General features: G+C 35.5%; 1 protein-coding gene across 6 annotated transcripts in view; it reads right to left on the reverse strand.

Annotated features, from left to right (window-relative positions):
• L3MBTL4 (L3MBTL histone methyl-lysine binding protein 4) overlaps positions 1 to 14,046 on the reverse strand; it is a 453,724-nt gene that overhangs the window by 367,404 nt on the left and 72,274 nt on the right. The window lies entirely within an intron of this gene.

Here is a 14,046-nt window from a genome sequence, read left to right on the forward strand (position 1 = left end):
TTCAATATTCATTCATGATAAAAACTCTCAACGAACAGAATTTAAAGAGAATATACCTCAACATAATAAAGGTCATATATGACAAAACCACAGCTTATATCATACTCAATAGTGAAAAGCTAAAAGCTTTTCCTCTAAGATCAGGAACAAGACAAGGATGTCCACTTTTACCACTTTTATTCAATATATTGTTAAGTCATAGCCACAGCAATCAGTCAAGAAAAAGAAATAGAAGGCATCCAAATTGGTGAGGAAGAAGTAAAACTTCCACTGTTTGCAGATGACATGATACTGTATACAGCTGGCCCTCAAATAACACAAGTTTGAACTACACAGGTTCACTTACATAAATACAGTAAAATACTGTAAATGTATTTTCTCCTCTTTATGGAATTTTCCTAATAACACCTTCTTTTCTCTAGTTTACTTTATTGTATAAAGACAACATATAGTACATATAATATACACAACATGAATTACTTGACTGTTTATGTTATCAGTAAGTCTTCCGTTCACCAGTAGGATCTTAGTAGTTAAGGTTTTGGGGGTTTGAAAGTTTATATACAAATTTCCACTACACTGGAATTGGTGCCCCCACATTGTTCAAGGGACAACTATAGAGAAAACCCTAAAGACTCAAAAAAACTGTTAGAATTAATAATTGATTCACTAAAGTCATAGGATACAACATTTCTATACAACATAAAAAATAAAATACCTTGGAAAATATCTAACCAAGAAACTGAAAGACCTGTGTCCTAAAAAATATAAGATACTGATGAAAAAAACTAAAGATAAAACAAATACAAGCTCAAGGATTGGAAAAATCAATATTGTTAAAATGTCGAATCTGCCCAAAGTAATCTACAAATTCCCTGCAATCCTTATCAAAACACCAATGGTATTTTTCCACACAATTAGGACAAATAATCCTAAAATTTATTTTAAACCACAAAAGACCCTGAATAACTAAAGCAATCTTGAAAAAGAAGGACAAAGTTGGAGGTATCACAATCTCAGATTTGAAAGTATATTATAAAGTTATAGTAACCAAAACAATATGCTACTGAATAAAAACAGATACACAGATCAACAGAATAGAATAAAGAACCCAGAAATGAGCCCAAACATACATGGTCAGTTAATGTATGACAAAGGAGATAAGAATATAATACAACAGTAGAAGAACAATCTCTTCAAAAATTGTATTGAGAAAATTGGAAAAGCTACATGAAAAAGAATAAAGAATGAAAATGGATCACTTTCATGCATTATACACAATAAATCAACTCAAAATAGATTAAAGTCCTAAATGTAAGACCTGAAATTATAGAATTCCTAAAAGAAAGTGTAGGCAGTTATCTCTTAAACATCAGCCTTAGTATTATTTTTGTGTCTCCTCATGCAAGGGAAACAAAAGCAAAAATAAACAAACAGGACTACATCAAACTAAAATGATTTTGCACAGCAAAGGAAACCTTCAATAAAACAAAATGGTGGTCTACTGAGCAGGAGAAGATATTTTCAAATGCTATATCTGATAATGGGTTAGTATCTAAAATATATAAAGAATTCAAGGCACCTGAGTGTCTCAGTCATTTGAGTGTCAGACTCTTGGTTTTGGCTCTGGTTGTAATCTTGGGGTCATGGGAAAAAAACCCACATCAGGCTCTACGCTCAGCAAGAATCTGCTGGAGAATTCTCTCTTTCTCCCTCTGCCCTCTCTATAATAAATAAATGTGAATGGAAGGAAAGAAGGAAGGAAGGAAGAATTAATCCATATAACACCAAAAAAAGCAAATAATCCAATCAAAAATGGAGAGAAGTCATGCATAGACAGTTTCCCAAAGGAGACTTTGAAAAGAAGACACATGAAAAGATTCTCAACATCACTAGTCATCAGAGAAATGCAAATCAAAACACAATGGGATATCCCCTCACACCTGTCACAACAGCTAGTATCAAAAAATCAATAAAGGGATGCCTGGGTGACTCAGTCAGTTAAGCATCAACTCTCAATCTTAGCTCAGGTCTTGATCTTGGGGTCATGAGTTCAAGTCTCACATAGGGCTCCATCCTGGGTGTGGAGTTTACTAAAAAAAGTCAATAAATAACAAGTGTTGATGAGGATATAGAGAAAAGGGATCCCTCTTGCACTGTTGGTGGGAATCCAAACTGGTGCAGCCCCTATGGAAAACAGTATGAAGGCTCCTAAAAAAAAAAAAAAAAAAAAAAAATTAAAAATAGAGATACCATACAACCCAGTAACTCCACTTCTAGGTATTTACTCCCTCCCCCCCCCCCAAAAAACACACCACACTAATTCAAAAGGTTACACGCACCCAGCATTATTCACAAAATCCAAGATATGGAAGCAACCAAGGTGTCCATCAACAGATGAGTGGGTAAAGAAAATGTGATATATATCTATATATATAAATATACACAATGGAACATTACTTAGCCATATAAAGAAATTAATTCTTGGCATTCATGACAACACGGATGGCCTGAGAGGGTATTAGGCTAAGTAAAATAAGTCAGATAGAAGAAGACAATATATGATTCACTTATATGTAAAATATAAAAAATAAAACAAATGAACAAACAAATAAATTCACTAATACAGACACAAAACTGGTGGTTGCCAGAGGGGAAGGAAATAGAAGGATGAGTAAAACAAGTGAAGGTAATTAAGAGGTACAAACTTCCAGTTATAAAACAAATACATCATGGAGATGAAAGTGCAGCATGTGAAATATGGTCAGTAATATTATAATAATATTGTATGGTGACAGATGATAATTACATTTATTGTGGTGACCACTTCATAATGTATCTAATTGTCAAATCTCTATGTTATATTCCTGAAACTAACATAATATTATACATCAAATGTAGCTCAATAAAAAATAAAAATTAAAAAAAATGAATAAACACTAGTACATTCTTTGAAAAGTTATCTGGAATGAGTTTTTGATAAGCAGGTTCACCATTTTAGAGAACTTAGCCCTTAGCATTATCAGATTACCACTGAAGCAATAATTTGGTTTGAATAATTTTAGCTACAACTGACATGTAATTTAAAAGTTTAGCAGACCTAAATCATCTATAGTGCCCAGTATTTAGAATCATTCACCCAAACTTCTTCCCTGAGATGTCCTCCTGCACAATGACCCTGGATGCTACAAACCGAACACACTCACTACTGAATTCACCACTGCCCCTCCCACTGCCTCCCAGCTACACTCTCTTTTCCTGTTTGCACTAACGACATGACTGGTCCACCTGTTTTCCCCCATCTGCCCCTTGCCATTCTTCAGACAAGACACTGCCCAGGAGCACCAAGCCAGTGGGCAAGTGCAGGCCGAAATCCACTCTGGGCTGTGCACACACACCACTCCCCCTGGACAGGTATCAAAAAATGTATCTTCTTCTGATTCAAACAAAGACACCTCCTGGTACACTGAAAAGAAATTTTAAAAAATGAGTGAATTTTTTTTTTTTTTAAAGACACCTCTTGGGCTACTGGTGGCCCTGACTTTGCCAGAGCCAGAGGACTAGCAGTTAGCATCATTTCATCCATTACATCAGCCCTATCAGGTTTTGCTCATTTTTAATCTACTTGACATTTCTTTTTTTTAAAGATTTTATTTATTTATTTATTTATTTATTTATTTATTTGAGAGAATGAAAGAAAGGAGGGAGAGGTAAGGACAGAGAGAGAGGAAGAGAGAGGGAGACCCAGAGTGGAGCTCAACATGGGGCATGATCTCAGGACCCTGAGATTATGACCTAAGCCAAAATGAGGAGTCAGATGCTTAACCGCACCCTCTACAATTCTTGGATTTATTTTCTCCCCCTACATCTATTAAATCTGACCACCTCCAATCTTATCATCCCGTCAACTATACCCTGCTGCTTCTCAGCCCACACTTTTGCTGGTCCCTCAACCTTGGAAAACCGTCCCTGCTATCCATCCCTCCTTTTTCAATTGAATTCTTACTCATCCTTTATGACTCAACTTAAAGAGACTTCATGGCTTTGAGAAAAGCCTTCCTTGCTTACCTCCTGCTCCCAAAGGACAAGGTGCATCTGACATAAAATTTATTGTACTTGTGCTTATCTCTGTCACATTATTCAATACCTTATACTATATATTTTTTATTTATATATAGGTCTCCCCTTATGTGGCCAATGACAAGGACTGTGAATTATTGATCCTTATTTTCTTATTGTCTACATAGCTTCTGGCTCAGTATGTATTTGTAGCCCTGAATTGTATAAACACATCTCTGAATTACAGAGAAGCCTCAAACACCTTAAGTTAGTGTTACAGTCCTTGATCCACACATTATTCCTTTTACAGTGCTGTTTCACTAGTGTGAGTATAGTTCTCTAACGTGACAACCCCTCTTTTTCCTTCATATATTAAAAAACAAAGAAACAAACAAAACACATTTCCTCATATCCATTTCCTTCCAGTCATTTGATATGTATGTCCTTACAATAGGCACTTACCTATTAAATTCAATAACATTACATTCATTTTATAGGGTATAAATACAATTTATCATGCGTAGCTCCCAGGAATACTCTGAACATGTATGCAGATGAACAGTTTAGACTTGATGCCTTTAGCAAAGTATTATTGCACAAGACATAAGCACCGCCAAGGCTAGCTTGCATTTCACAACTAATAACACCCCATAGCTTGTCAAACTGAAATCATCTGGCTACTAATGCTTTTCTCCTGCCACCAGAGTGATCTCTCTTTCTAATCCCTAGTAATTATCTCAATAACTCTGGTTTGTTTAGAAAAAACAAGAAGCCTGAATCCATATTATTATGTATTGGGGAAAAAAAGATGAAAATTTTTCCACTGAGCAGTTTCAAAATACAATTTGGTTAACAACTGGATTCCCTTTAGATAATACAACCAAAAATATAAAAGATACCTAACAGCCTATGTAAGTTTTTGTTCCCAGACAAAAAAGAATCAAATATTCCATAAAATGCAAAACAAATGAGATGGATGATATGACAGACAGAAGACAAGATGACACACAGGAAGACAGGGAGATTTTATATGATCCCTTCAAATGTCAATTCATAAGATGTATTCTGATCAAAAAGATAGAACACTTCTTTTGATAAAAATTTAACCTGATATCCTTGGCATGATTTCAAAATATATGGATTATTCTGATTGCCTTAACAATGCCCAGTCCCCAAATGCCCCAAATATCACATCAGTCACATGCCTCCTTTCTGAGTTTGGAAGAAATAAAAAAAAAATTAGAGTCAAGGAAGAATAACCTTGGACTCTAAAACACATCAGAGAAATCTTATCAAGAAGAAATGAAGAATAGTGACAGGTGGCACTACTCCCCAGTGCACATTGGCTTTGTAATTATATCCAAGCACTAACTGTATGTAACAGACGTGATTTTAAATGATTTTAATTAAAGACTCTCCTAATAATATGTTATATTAAAACAAGACAGCTAATATATGTAAATGATCTGTATTTCTGTAGAAAATTTGGTAACAGTGCACTGATTTTTCAAATGAATCCTTTGAATCAGTTTGATTTCCCTTCAGAGTTAGTGGAATTTTCACACTGCATACTGCCAAATACTTGTGTTACTGACCTTCTAATTAAGAAGACAAATTAGATTACTTATTAGAAAACATATAATTTCAATTCAAATTTTAAAAGTCTGAAATAATAAAAATAATGCACTGCCTGCCTATGTCCACTTGCTATTTGGTAATTCTTGCACAAAATGCTTATTGACTACCTGTTACCATCAAGACTGTCACAGGTACTTTGCAGAATATAAGGATGATATGTAAGACATTCCAGAAAGGAAGATAATGAAGGTAGCCATTATTGCCCTGGATAACCCAGCATAATTCTGTCTCATGCCACCCATACTGGCATAATTATCAATAACACCACCTTCCACTCCCCAAAATGTTCCAGTTTGGACAGCAAATTCTATGGTCACTGCGTGGACAAGAAACATACATAAGTTAACAAGAAACATAATACTTGCCATTAAAGAATTAAAGTGGGCAATTTGTTCACAGAAAGGAAAGTATGTCTAACATTGATTAGAAAATGTACTGTGTAGGAACATTTAAGCTGCTTCTAGGATGTTGCACAGAATTTAAAGTGAATTTAGCACCACAATATCTAATACAAATATCTGATTATTGCACTGATTTGCAGTGCACGCTACCAGGCTAAAATGTATCCATTGATACTCAATGTCAATTATAATACACAGTAGTTGGTGTCTGAATAAATTAATAAACAATTGCAACTGAGTGTATTTTGACAATTTCTGCATGAATTCCTGCTCTCTCTTAATTGCATTAATAGCTAACATTACCTGAATACTCATATCTGCCTGGCATATAGTTAGCATATAGTTGGCATATAGTTAGAATCCCTCTACCTATACATTTTCAATTAATACTTATGACAATCCAAGGACATATATACCATTATCACTCCTTTTTTCACAGATGAGGAAACAGTCAATTGCTCTAAACAAAGAACAAAGCCATTAAAATATACCCAAATAACCCTCTCTGTAAATATGCAGTACATCAGAAACAAAGTGGCAAGACTTGAGTCTGTTGGGCTCGAGAACAAGAGAAAGGCAGAGGAAGTTAGGAGTCCAGTGGTCAACACAATGTGGGTACTGGAGCCAGTTTTACCCCTTGAAGCCACCCCTGTGGACCAAAGCTTCAATGACATAATAGTTGATTAACACATATTTTGTATGTTATATGTATTATATACTGTATTCTTATAATAAACTAGAGAAAAGAAAATGCTATTAAAAACATAAGGAAAAGAAAATACATTTACAATACTGTACTTTACTTATCAAGAAAAATGTATGTATAAGTAGACCCATGGAGCTCAAACCTATGTTGATCAAGGATCAAATGTACTATGAAAACCAAATGCAAACAAATTAGATAACTTACACGAAATTTCTACAAAGACACATATTAGTGAGAATGACTCAAGAAGAAATGAAACTTCTACAGCTCAAATTACTGAAAATAAGTCAAGAAGAAATAGAAAATCTGAATATATCTATAACAAGTAAAGAGATAAAGGTAATAATTTTAAGACTTCCCAAAAAGAAAAGGCGAAGACTGCAAGATTTATACTGAATATTCAAAGAATTAATACCTATCCTTCACAAACTCTTTCTCAAAAAAAAAAAAAATAGATGAAACAATACTTCCAACTCATCTTATGAGACAGACCCAGTACTGCCCCAATTTGTCTACAGACAAAAATAACACAAGAAAATTCAACTATACACCAATATTCCTTATAGACACAGATTCAAAAATCCTTAACAAAATGCTAACAAACTGAATCCAGCAACATATAAAAGAATTTCACAGCATGACCAGGAATGGAAAGTCAGTTTAACATTAGAAAATCAATGAACATATAATAACATTTTTTAACATTAAGAAAATTAAGGATAAGGGGCGCCTGGGTGGCTCAGTGGGTTAAAGCCTCTGCCTTTGGCTCAAGTCATGATCTCAGGGTCCCGGGACCGGGCCCCGTGTCAGGCTCTCTGCTTAGCAGAGAGCCTGCTTCCCCTCCTTCTCTCTCTGCCTGCCTCTCTGCCTGCTTATGATCTCTGTCAAATAAATAAATAAAAATCTTTAAAAAAAGAAAAAGAAAATTAAGGATAAAAACCACACAATCATATAAATACAGAAAAAGCTTTTGATAAAACTTAGACTTTCAGTGATTAAAAAATATTACTTTCATCAAAATAGGAATAGAAGGAATTGCCTAAAACTGATAGTGTTTATCAAACTCCTACACCTGAGATCATACTCCGTGGTAAAAGACTGAAAACTTTCCTCCCACGACCACAAACAAGACAAGGATGTCTGCTCTTCAACATTTCTACTTAACAATATGCTAGAGGTTCTAGTCAGGGCAACTGGACAAGAAAAAGACACAAAAGGTATCCAGATGGGAAAGGAAGAATTAAAAATGTTTCTGTTTACAATGACATGACTAGTATGTAAAAAATCCCTAAGCAATCAACTAAAAAGCTATTAGAACTAATAGATAGGTTAAATAAGATCAATATATACAAATCAGTTGCATTCTTATACAAATATAATTGACAAGACAAAATTAAAATATTGCATTCATAATAGGATCAAAAAATAAACACAAGTTTAATAAAGAAGTGTATGACTTACAAGCTGAAAACTATTAAATACTATAAAAATAAATAAATGAAGAAATCAATAAATGGAAAGGTATTCCTTATCCATGGATTGGAAGATTTACCAATTTAGATAACAATATTCTCCAAATTGATATACATATTCAGTACAATCTCTATCAAAATCCCAAGTGGTTTTTTTTTTTTGCAGAAATTGATAAATTGATCCTAAAATTCATATGGAAATGCAAAAAGCAAACAAATCAACAAAACCCCAAAGAACCACCAAAACAATCATTAGAAAGGACTCACACTTCCTGGTTTCAAAACTTAATACACACAAAGATAAATTCAAAATGAATGAAAAACCTGACTGGGAGACAGGAATCCATCAAAATCCTAGAGGAGAACACAGGCAGCAACCTCTGTGACCTCAGCTGAAGCATCTTCTTACTAAACATGTCTCCAGAGGCAAGGAAAACAAAAGCAAAAATGAACTATTAAGACCTCATCAAGATAAAAAGCATTTTTTAAAACAGATTTTATTTATTTATTTTAGTGAGACAGAGAGAGAAAGAGAGAGAGAGAGAGAACATGAGAGGGGGGAAGCAGACTCCCTGCAGAGCTGGGAGACTGATGTGGGACTTGATTCCGCAACTCTGGGATCATGACTTGAGCTTTTTTACACAGCAAGGGAAATAATCAACAAACTAAAAGGCAACCTATGGAATGGGAGAAGATATTCACAAATGACATATTAGATAAAGGGCTAGAATCCAAAATCTCTAAAGAACTTATCAAATTCAACACTCCTACTCCCCCCAAAAAATCCAGTCAAGAAATGGGCAGAAGACATGAACAGACATTTCTCCAAAGACATGCAAATGGCCATCAGACACATGAAAAATGTTCAACATCACTTGACATCAGGGAAATACAAATCAAAACTACATTCAGATACCACCTCACACCTGTCACAATGGCTAAAATTAACAAGTCAGGAAACAAGAGGTGTCAGCAAGGACGCAGAGAGAGGAGAACCCTCTTACACTGTTGGTAGGAATGCAAGCTGGTGCAGCCACTCTGGAGAACAGTACAGAGGTGCCTCAAAAAGTTGAAAATGGAGCTAACCTACCACCCAGCAATTGCACTATTAGGGACAAAGATACAAATGTAATGCTCCAAAGGGGCACTGTATCCCAATGTTTATAGCAGCAATGTTCACAATAGCCAAACTATGGAAAAATCCCAGATGTTCACCGACAGATGAATGGATAAAGATGTGATATCTATATACAATGGAATACTACTCAGCCATCAAAAAATGAAATTTTTCTATTTGCAATGCCATGCATAGAACTAGAGTGTGTTATGCTAAGTGAAATAAGTCAATCAGAGAAAGAGAATTATATGATCTCACACATATGTGAAATTTAAGAAACAAAACAAGGGAACAAAGGAGGCAAAAAGGAGTGAGGGAGGCAAACTAAAAACCAGAGTCTCAACTACAGAGAAAAACTGATGATTACCAGAGGGGAGGTGGGTGGGAGAACAGGTTAAATAGGTGATGGGGACTGAGTAGTGCACTTGTTGTGATGAGCACTGAGTGTTGTATATGAGTGCTGAGTTACTATACTGTACTCTTGAAACTAATATTATATTGTATGTTAACTAACTGTAATTTAAATAAAAACTGAGGGGGGACCACAATAATCAAAACAGTATGGGAACAGCATAAAGACAGACATATAGACCAATTTAATAGATTGATCTTCTAGAAATAAACCCATACATCGTTGTCTACTTAATTTTCAAAAAGGTGCCAAGACAATTTGCTAGGGGAAAAACATTCTTTTCAACAAATGGTGCTGGGACAACTGAATATTCACATGCAAAATAATGAAGTTGGGGGCCCTCCTCACACCATATACAAATATTAATTCAAAGTGGATCATAGACTTAAATGTTTGGTAGAATTCACCAATGAAGCCATCTGGTCCTCAGCTTTTCTTTGCTGGAAGTTTTTTTTTTTTTTTTTTTAAAGATTTTATTTATTTATTTGACAGAGAGAAATTACAAGTACACTGAGAGGCAGGCAGAGAGAGAGAGAGAAGGAAGCAGGCTCCCTGCTGAGCAGAGAGCCCGATGCGGGACTCGATCCCAGGACCCTGAGATCATGACCTGAGCCGAAGGCAGCAGCTTAACCCACTGAGCCACCCAAGCGCCCTGGAAGTTTTTTGATTACTGCTTCAGCCTCCACAGTAGTTACAGATCAGTTCAGATTTTCTGTTTATTCATGATTTAGTCTTGGTAGGTTATATATATCTAAGAATTTTTCTATTTCTTCTGATTTACCCAGTTTGTTGGTATAGAATTGTCGATGATAGTCTCTTACGTTCCTTTTTATTACTATAGCATCAGCTGTAATGTCCCCACGTATTTGATTTTGAGTCTTTTGTCTTTGTTTCCTAGTTAGTTTAGCTAAAGACTTTTTAATTTTATATTTTCAAAAAATCAATTCTTATTTTCATTTATTTCTCCTATGTTTTTCTGTTTTCTATTTCAGTTATTTCTGCCCTAAACTTTGTTATTTTCTTTGTCCTGCTATCCGTGGGTTTAGTTTGTTCTTTTTTCTAGTTTCTTGGGGTGTAAAGTTAGCTTGTTTATTTGAGATCTTTCTTTTTAATGTATTCACTTACCACAGTCAATTTTCATCTTCACATTGCTTTTTCATACTAAGCATGCCATAAGTTCCATTATGTTGTATTTTTGTTTTCATTTGTCTCAATATTTTCTAACTTTCTTTTTGATTTCTTCTTTGACCCACTGGTTGTTCAAGAGTGTTTATTTAATTTTACATATTTGTGAGTTTTCCAGTTTTCCTTCTGCTACTGATTTCTACCTTCACTGCATTGTGATCAGTAAAGATACTTGGTGTGATTCCAATCACTCTAAATTTGTTAAGACTTCTTTTGTGACATAACACATGACCTACCTTGGAGAAAGTCCTGTGTATGCTTGAAAAAAACAGGTATTCTGCTGCTGTTGAGTGGAACGCTCTATATTCATCTGTTAGGTCCATTTGCTCTATACAATTGCTCAAGTTCTCTGTGTCTTTACTGATCTTTAGCAGATCTTCTATCCATCACTAAAGGTGGGGTGCAGAAGTCTTCTACTCCCACAGTAACTATTGTCCATTTCTCCCTTTAGTTCAGTCAATGTTCACTTTATATACTTAACTGCTTTAATGTTAAGTAAATATATGTTTACAATTGTCATATCTTCCTGCTGGGTTGACCTTTTTATCATTATATAATGTTCTTCTTTATCTCTTGTGACAGTGTTTGACTTGAAGTCTATTTTTTTTTTTTTTTTGATAAAAGTGTAGCCACCCCTCTTAGCTATAGTAGCTAAGAGGATCTCTTCTGGTTTTCATTTATATAAATATACTTTTCCAAGCCTTCATTTTTCTCAGTTTAAATTCTTGATTTGTAACAGAGTGAGACATTCTCACTCTTGCCATGGCTCCATATGAACCAAATACATTAAATTTGGGCTTGCCTATGACTCGCTTTGGCCAATGGGAAATACAATGTGAGCTGAGGCTTAAAATGTGCTTGTGCAATTACTGTTGACCCTACTACACTACAACTACCCACCATTAAAAGAGTATGCCTCAGTTGGCCTTTTATCCTTCAGAACTGACCCCAAAATGAATGAAGGTAGAATACACTTGAACCTGACTCCACCTGCAGTCAAGCCTCAGCATATGAATGGCCTTAAGTCTTTCATAAATCACCTAAGCAAGCCCAATGACAAATCACACAAAGATCTATTAAGATCTTGTGATGCAATAGTTTTTGGTAGCAATAGCAGATAGAACAGTCCATAAGATGGGGGGAAAGGGGACAAAATCATGAATAAGTATTTCACGAAGAAATTTAAGGAAGTTGCTCAGCCCTGTTAGTAATCAGGGAAATTAAGAATAAAACCACAATGAAATACCAATTCATGACCATTAGAGTGTCAAAAATGTAAAACTCTGACAATACCAGATGCTGGCAAGGGTGAGGAGCAATGGGAACTCTCATACTCTTCTGGCAGCCGATTAACCATTGAAAACAACTGAAGTTTTGTTGAAGTTTAAGATGTTTCAGCAAATCCCAGGACCCTAGAACTCTAGTAATTGTACTCTATTAGGAGAAAAGTTTGTATTAAATGGGGGAAAAGACTGGAAACAATCCAAATATCTATCAACAGGAATCTGAAAAAATAACTTGTGTAATATTCCCACAATTTAATGTTACATAGTGAAAATGAATCAGGTGCAACTACATATGCAAGAACTTAATTAGCAATAACATTGGATAAAAAAAGAAAACCAGAAGACTGCATAGTACATTTTAAAAACAAGAAACCAAGCAAAAGCATTCAATATGTGCCTTAGAGATACATTCTTATGTGGCAAATTATTCTGAAGAAGCAAGGAAATAATAAACATAAAATGCAGCAAAGCAGGTGGAGAAGAAAATTAACAGCACTGTAATGTTTTCATTCTTAAGCTGGACATTGGCTTCATAGGTATATATTTTTCTATTAAGTTTCATAACTGACATACAATATATGTTTTGAGAGGGCACCTGGGTGGTACAGTTGGTTAAGCACTCTTGGTTTCAGCTCAGGTCTTGATCTCAGGGTCTTGAGACCAAGCCCCACATGGGGCTCTGGGCTCAGAGCAGAGTCTGCTTATAAGATTTTCTCTCCCTCTGCCCCTCACCCCCCAATCTCTCTTTCTCTAATAAATCTTAAAATATGTTGTTTTTGTATATATAAAATGGCAAAGGATTTTTTTAGTAACTTTATTTTAAAAAAAAAAGATTTTCTTTTTTTGACAGAGAAAGAGTGACAGAGCACAAGCAGAGGGGGCAGCAGGCAGAGAGCGGGGGAGAAGCAGGCTCCCCATTGGAGCAAGGAGCCCAATGTGGGGTGCAATCCCAAGACCCTGGGATCATGGCCTGAGCTGAAGGCAGACACTTAACCAACTAAGCCATCTAGGTGCCCCTTTTTAGCCATTTTTAATGGTGTAACCTAGTCATCCAAGATAAGAAAAGCTGACAGAGGTTAAAAAAAAAAAAAAAAGAAAGAAAAAGAAAAGGAAAGAGAAAATGGACATAGCACTTTCTTCTAACTGAACAGTCCATTTTTCTTATTGCTAAATCCCTTTTTTCACCAAGACTTGCTGCCTTTTTCTCTAATGTTTGGGGAAAAAATATCTCGCTAGAACCATTCTGAGCATGTACTGAGTGCAGTTAGCAAGGGGTGGATAGGCCAGGAGCATGCCTTCATTAGACCAGTTATTCTCAAGGGAGGAGGAGAACCAGGGGTGTAAACTGAACCAGGGGCATTAGCCTCCTCCATTCTGCTTGTCAGACCCAGGGCATAAGCTGAGCCCCAGCATTTCTAGTTCCACTGAGTAAAATCTCAGCAGGGACAAAAGATAAGCATGTAAATTTCAAGTCAGAGAAAGAATCTGGTTCTCCTAAGCAAAAGGGCATTTACTGGAAGAATATCCAGGGCTCAGAAATGTAATGTTTTATGGCAGGGTCAGGTAGAAACAAAGAATGCATATTAAAAATAAATATCCTCTTACACCCAGGAAAGTGACTGGCAAGGACTTATCAAGTTGTAGAGAGAATGTGAAGCAGCAGGAATTCTCACATATTGCTGAAGTGTAAACTCACGTAACTACCAACTGGATCCAAATGCTTCTAGATACACAGGAAAACTCTGGCACAGATGCAAAAAGAATATGTTT

Source organism: Mustela erminea, chromosome 13 (assembly GCF_009829155.1).
Source record: "Mustela erminea isolate mMusErm1 chromosome 13, mMusErm1.Pri, whole genome shotgun sequence".
In the NCBI taxonomy this organism is placed as follows: Eukaryota; Metazoa; Chordata; class Mammalia; order Carnivora; family Mustelidae; genus Mustela; species Mustela erminea.